The sequence below is a fragment of the Aquarana catesbeiana genome, linkage group LG10 (genome assembly GCF_042186555.1).
Source record: "Aquarana catesbeiana isolate 2022-GZ linkage group LG10, ASM4218655v1, whole genome shotgun sequence".
NCBI classification, from domain to species: domain Eukaryota; kingdom Metazoa; phylum Chordata; class Amphibia; order Anura; family Ranidae; genus Aquarana; species Aquarana catesbeiana.
In genome coordinates, this window is record NC_133333.1 from 108,758,231 (window position 1) to 108,764,851 (window position 6,621).

Here is a 6,621-nt window from a genome sequence, read left to right on the forward strand (position 1 = left end):
CCGGAAGGATTTACCCACTTCCTGACCAGGCCATTTTTTGCGATACGGCGCTGTGTTGCTTTAATTGACAATTGTGCGGTTTTGCGACGTACCCAAACAAAATTGACTTTTTTCCCCACAAATAGAGCTTTTTTTGGTGGTATTTGATTACTTCTGCGCTCTTTATTTTTTGCGCTATAAACAAAAAAAAGACCAACAATTTTGAAGAAAAAGCAATATTTTTTACTTTTTGCTATAATAAATATCCCCAAAAATATATAAAAAAACAAATTTCTTCCTCAGTTTAGACCGATTATGTATTCTTCTACATATTTTTGGTAAAAAAAAATTGCAATAAGCGTATATTGATTGGTTTGCGCAAAAGTTATCGCGTTTACAAAATAGGGGATAGATTTATGGTATTTTATTATAAATTATTCTTTTTACTAGTAATGGCGGCGATTTGTGATTTTTTTTTTTTGGGACTGCGACATTGCGGCGGACAGATCGAACACTTTTGACACTATTTTGGGACCATTGGCATTTATACAGCAATCAGTACTAAAAATAGCCACTGATTACTGTGTATATGTCACTGGCAGGGAAGGGGTTAACACTAGGGGGCAATCAAGGGGTTAAATGTGTGTCCTAGGGAGTGTTTCTAACTGGGGGGATGGGACTGCCTGGGGGAGGAGACCGATCGGTGTTCCTAAGCAGTAGAAACCACAGATCAGTCTCCTCACCCCTGACAGAATGGAGATCTGTCTGTTTACATTGACAGACCTCCGTTCTGTCCTTCTCAGGAGCAGTCACGGGAAGCCGGCAGCCGCCGGCCACGCGCATTGGCTCCTACATCACATGGTGGCGTGCGCGCACCCCCTATGCTCCTTAAAGCACCCACTGTACAGCTATGGTGAGTCACGCAGGAGTGCCATTCTGCCGCCATCATTCGGCAGGCGGTCGGCAAGGGGTTAAGCAAAGATTGGAGTCGGGTACCACAAGTCAATTAAATTTCTTTCTCGAACATCACGGGACACAGAGCCACAGTAATTACTGATGGGTTATATAGGTATCACTGGTGATTGGACACTGGCACACCCTATCAGGAAGTTCAACCCCCTATATAATCCCTCCCCCTTGCAGGGATACCTCAGTTTTTACGCCAGTGTCTTAGGTGATGGACGTGTAAAGATGTCCTGTGCTGAGCTCCAAAGGGAATATCCTAAGATCCTATACTGGGGCAAGCCAGGCGAACCGGATCCATTCAAAGTGTCTTTTCATGGCCGAATTGAATGGTACCCGGGCCTCGTGTCCGAAGAAACGAGGTTTTACCCGTAATGCTTCTCTTTTTAGAGAGCTGGACCCCGCAGATCAGAAAATGGCTTTAAACTTCCTAATTTCTGGCGAGGTGCTTTACGGTCCCAGAACTGTTGGATCCCCCTACTGATGGGGGCCCCAGTCTCTGACGGTTTTTTCAAACGGAGCCCACCGTGAGAGGTGAAGATTGGGTCTGTGTAAACAGCACCCTGCGGCTGGATAAGGTAAGAGGAGATTCCACAGAATTTTTGAGTTCTAGTGGCTTTTCTCCTTTAAGGTAAATGCATGCTATGCCTATTGTGACCACCGGGGGCTGCCAAGAGCACAAACCTACACATGCTGACTCTGTCTCAGGTGTTGTAATCGCTGTTTATGTCCCAGCGTCTCAAGCAGGCTGCAAACAGGTAAGGTGGAAAGGGGGATTTCTCATGTTTGAATGTTCCCCCCCAGGCTAGAGAGGGGCCACAGGGGTCTAGAAAGTGGTTATACCACCCGGGCTCTGCGGCCTAATGGCCACCATCTCTCAAGATAGCCGTTCAGGCAGATCTTGTTACCAGCCTCCCTCCCTCCCTCCCTCCCCCCCCATCCCCAGCCTTTCTCCAGAAACATGACAGGAGAGTCGGCAGCGCGGGAAGCGCTCGTTTTTTTCAAAACTCGAGGGGGGGGGGGCGGTAGAGGAGGGGGCGGGACGTTAGCACAGGTGCTTAGACTCCCACTCAGGCCAGCTGCAGGCTATTAGAGGCACTCTGTACAGGTGCACTCAGCCTTCTGAGAGACACAAATCTGACGGTCGCATGTAAGGTGGGACACAGGCATTCTCCTAGGCAGCATTTACTGAAGTAACACCAGACTGAGCATTGGGTAGCAAGGCTTTTAGCCAGACTACATCGCTCAACGGGCAGTGTTCATTTGTATACCTCACACCTTGTTGCTTTGCACTATGGGTAGAAGAGGTTCAAGCACCCCAGGAACCAGAGACACTAGGGGATCTCGTTCAGGTTCTGAGGGCCCCCTGTCGGCAGCATCCTCCCCCCCTAAAGATGGGCCAGGGACGGCTAGCCAGGGAGAGCCATCGGGGTCAGGGGCTACACCTGCTTCTGGCACTTCAGCCCCTGTATATATTACACAAGAGGTTTTTTCCTCAACCATTAATGGTCTAGAGGAAAGATTAATGGCCGTGATTACGTCTTCACTCAGTGGAAGAAAACGCACTAGGCTTTCCTCTGTTCCCCAAGACCCTCAGACAGAGGAGCTCTGGGATAAAGGAGATGAATCCCTTTCAGAGGATCGGGATGGGATGGATGATTCCTCTTCGGAGGATTCAGGTGGAGAGGGACCCTCTGCGACTTCCCAAGAGGAGAAAGTCTTAGTGCAGATCCTCACTGGATTGGTCCGCTCCACATTTAAGTTGCCCATACCTGAAACTGCTAAAGAATCCTCTTTTGCTTTGGGGTCACTGAAACCTTTCCAAGCAGCACATGCTTTTCCTGTTCATACTTTACTTGAAAAGCTTATTTATTCTGAGTGGGATCACCCAGACAAACGTTTTTTTCCGCCGAGAAAGTTTTCAACACTTTATCCGATGGAAGAAAAGTTTATTAAAATGTGGGGAATACCGGCTATTGATGCCGCCATTTCCTCCGTAAATAATAGCCTGACTTGTCCTGTAGACAATGCTCAGGGATCCTGTAGATAAAAGGATGGAATCCCTATTGAAGGATGTTTTCTCCTTAGCAGGATCAGTGGCCCAACCTGCAGTAGCAGCGATTGGAGTCTGTCAATACTTAAGAGACCATGTTAAGCAGGTCATCAAAGTATTACCTGAACAGCAGGCCCAGGGGTTTGCTAACCTTCCAGCGGCCTTATGCTTTGTGGTTGACGCCATTAGAGATTCTATCGTGCAAACCTCCCGTCTTTCACTGGGGTTGGTGCATATACGTAGCATCCTATGGTTGAAAAATTGGTCAGCCGAAGCACCATGTAAGAAGCTACTGGCTGGGTTTCCATTTCGTGGTGCAAGGTTGTTTGGAGAGGACTTGGATAACTATATCAAGAGAATCTCTTGTGGGAAAAGCACTCTCTTACCTGTCAAGAAGAAGAGTAAGCGTCCCTCTTTCAAACGGACTCTTTCCCCAGCGCCGGGGGCTTCAGCCTCCAGGCAGTCTCGACGGCCGCCTCCATCGGGGTCCAGAGACAAGAGTCAACCCCAGGGACAAAAGAAGTCCTGGGGAAAGAAGCCTACTAGGCAAAACACTAAGACCTCTGCATGAGGGGGCGCCCCCGCTCACTCGAGTGGGGGGAAGACTGCGACAGTTCTCAGAGCTCTGGCAGGAGGACTTCCAGGACAGATGGGTAATCTCCACGGTAATCTTAGGGTACAAGCTGGAGTTTCAGGAATTTCCCTCTCCTCGGTTCCTCAGATCAAATGTTCCCAGAGACCCAGAGAAGAAGCAGTCGCTCCTTCTAGCGTTAGAGCGACTTTTGTCGCAGGAGGTCATTATGATAGTTCCCGCAAAGGACCAGGGATTGGGCTTCTATTCCAACCTTTTTACGGTCCAAAAGCCAAATGGGGATGTCAGGCCCATTCTGGACTTAAGAGATCTGAACCGATTCCTAAGGATTCAATCCTTCCGCATGGAATCAATTCGAACAGTAGTTCCCACCCTGCAGGGAGGAGAATTTCTGGCATCAATAGACATCAGAGATTCATATCTGCATGTGCCCATTTTTCCTGCTCATCAGAAGTTTCTGCGCTTCGAGGTAGGAGGGCGCCATTTCCAGTTTGTGGCTCTGCCTTTCGGGATAGCCACTGCACCTCGAGTGTTCACAAAGATCTTGGCTCCTCCTCTGGCCAGATTAAGGGCTCAGGGTATAGCTGTCATAGCATACCTAGACGACCTGCTCTTGATAGACCGGTCGGTAGCCTCTTTGAAGGGAAACTTGAGGACCACGGTCAGGTATCTAGAACACCTGGGTTGGATCCTCAACTTAGAAAAGTCTTTCCTAAAACCAGTAAGAAGACTGGAGTATTTAGGTCTAATTATAGATACAAGCCAGGAGAAAATATTTCTACCCCAGGCAAAGATCACTGCTTTGAGAGAGCTGATTCTGACAGTAAGGACCAAGAAGGGTCCCTCAGTCCGCCTTTGTATGAGGCTACTAGGGAAGATGGTGTCTTCATTCGAAGCAGTTCCCTATGCTCAGTTTCACTCAAGAATGCTGCAACACAGTATTCTGTCGACCTGGAACAAGAAGGTTCAGGCATTAGACTTTCCGATGCACCTGTCGCATGCGGTGCGTCAGAGCCTCAATTGGTGGCTCATACCCGAAAACCTGCAGAAGGGGAAATCTTTTCTACCGGTTACCTGGACGGTGGTAACAACAGATGCCAGTCTGTCAGGATGGGGAGCAGTTCTGGAACAGGCTGCGGTCCAAGGGGTATGGTCCAAGACAGAGAGGACCTTACCCATCAACATTCTGGAGATCCGGGCGATACATCTAGCTCTAAAAGCCTGGACTATCAGGCTACAGGGTTGTCCGGTCAGGATCCAGTCCGACAATGCCACAGCAGTGGCTTATGTCAATCATCGGGAGGCACCCGGAGCCGAGCTGCTCAAAAAGAGGTGAACCAGATCTTAGTCTGGGCAGAGATGCATGTGCCATGCATATCGGCAGTTTTCATCCCGGGAATAGAAAATTGGCAGGCGGACTATCTAAGTCGCCAGCAGTTACTTCCAGGGGAATGGTCTCTGCATCCCGACGTCTTTTGGGCCAGATGCCAAAGATGGGGGGTTCCAGATGTAGATCTCTTTGCATCCCGATTCAACAAAAAGATAGACAGATTTGTGGCAAGGACAAAAGATCCTCTTGCATGCGGGACGGATGCGTTGGTGATTCCGTGGCATCGGTTCTCACTGATTTACGCATTCCCGCCTATTCTGCTACTACCACGACTCCTTCGCAGGATCAGGCAGGAAAGGAAGTCGGTACTTCTGGTGGCCCCCGCTTGGCCCAGAAGGACTTGGTATGCAGAAATAGTAAGGATGACGGTGGGTTCCCCGTGGACCTTACCGGTACGCCCAGACCTGTTATCTCAAGGTCCAGTGTTCCATCCTGCCTTACAAACGCTAATTTGACGGTTTGGCTATTGAGACCCACGTTCTGAAGAGTCGTGGGCTCTCAGGTCCTGTCATATCTACCTTGATTAATGCAAGGAAGCCAGCTTCCAGGATGATTTATCATAGAGTCTGGAAGGCTTATATAACCTGGTGTGAATCCAGAGGTTGGCATCCCAGGAAATATGTCATAGGTAGAATCCTTGATTTTCTACAGATGGGATTAGAGATGAAGCTGGCCTTGAGTACCATCAAGGGCCAGGTTTCTGCTTTATCAGTATTATTTCAGCGGCCACTTGCTTCGCATTCTTTGGTCCGAAACTTTATGCAGGGGGTGATGCGTCTTAATCCTCCGGTTAAAGCGCCCCTAAACCCCTGGGACTTGAATTTGGTCCTGGCTGTGTTACAGAAACAGCCTTTTGAACCAATAAGTCAGATTCCTTTGGTCTTGTTGACAAGGAAATTAATTTTTCTGGTGGCCATCTCTTCTGCTAGAAGAGTTTCAGAATTAGCAGCTCTTTCCTGTAAGGAGCCTTATTTGATTATACACAAGGATAGAGTGGTACTACGCCCTCATCCTAGTTTTTTACCGAAGGTGGTTTCTGATTTTCATTTAAACCAAGACATTGTTCTACCTTCCTTTTTTCCAGATCCCTGTTCTCCGGAAGAGAGATCTCTACATTCGTTGGATGTAGTAAGAGCTGTTAAGGCCTATCTAGGGGCAACTACTCAGATCCGCAAGACGGATGTTTTGTTTGTGCTGCCAGAGGGTCCCAATAGAGGACAGGCAGCGTCAAAAGCTACCATTTCTAAATGGATTCGACAGTTGATCATTCAAGCTTACGGTTTGAAACAGAAGATTCCTCCGTTTCAGATCAGGGCACATTCCACAAGGGCTATTGGTGCTTCTTGGGCAGTGCATCCCCAGGCCTCTATGGCTCAAATCTGCAAGGCCGCAACCTGGTCTTCAGTTCATACATTCACCAGATTCTATCAGGTGGATGTGAGAAGGCATGAGGATATCGCCTTTGGGCGTAGTGTGCTGCAGGCAGCGGTACAGGGTCCTCAGGTCTGATTGCACCCTACTTGGTCGTGGTTCCCCCCCCTCAGGTAGCATTGCTCTGGGACATCCCATCAGTAATTACTGTGGCTCTGTGTCCCGTGATGTTCGAGAAAGAAAATAGGATTTTTTAAAACAGCTTACCTGTAA

The 6,621-nt window shown here is 48.5% G+C and overlaps 1 protein-coding gene across 1 annotated transcript in view; it reads left to right on the forward strand.

Moving 5' to 3' along the window:
* Window positions 1–6,621, forward strand: part of HOATZ (HOATZ cilia and flagella associated protein) — a 120,913-nt gene that overhangs the window by 23,431 nt on the left and 90,861 nt on the right. The window lies entirely within an intron of this gene.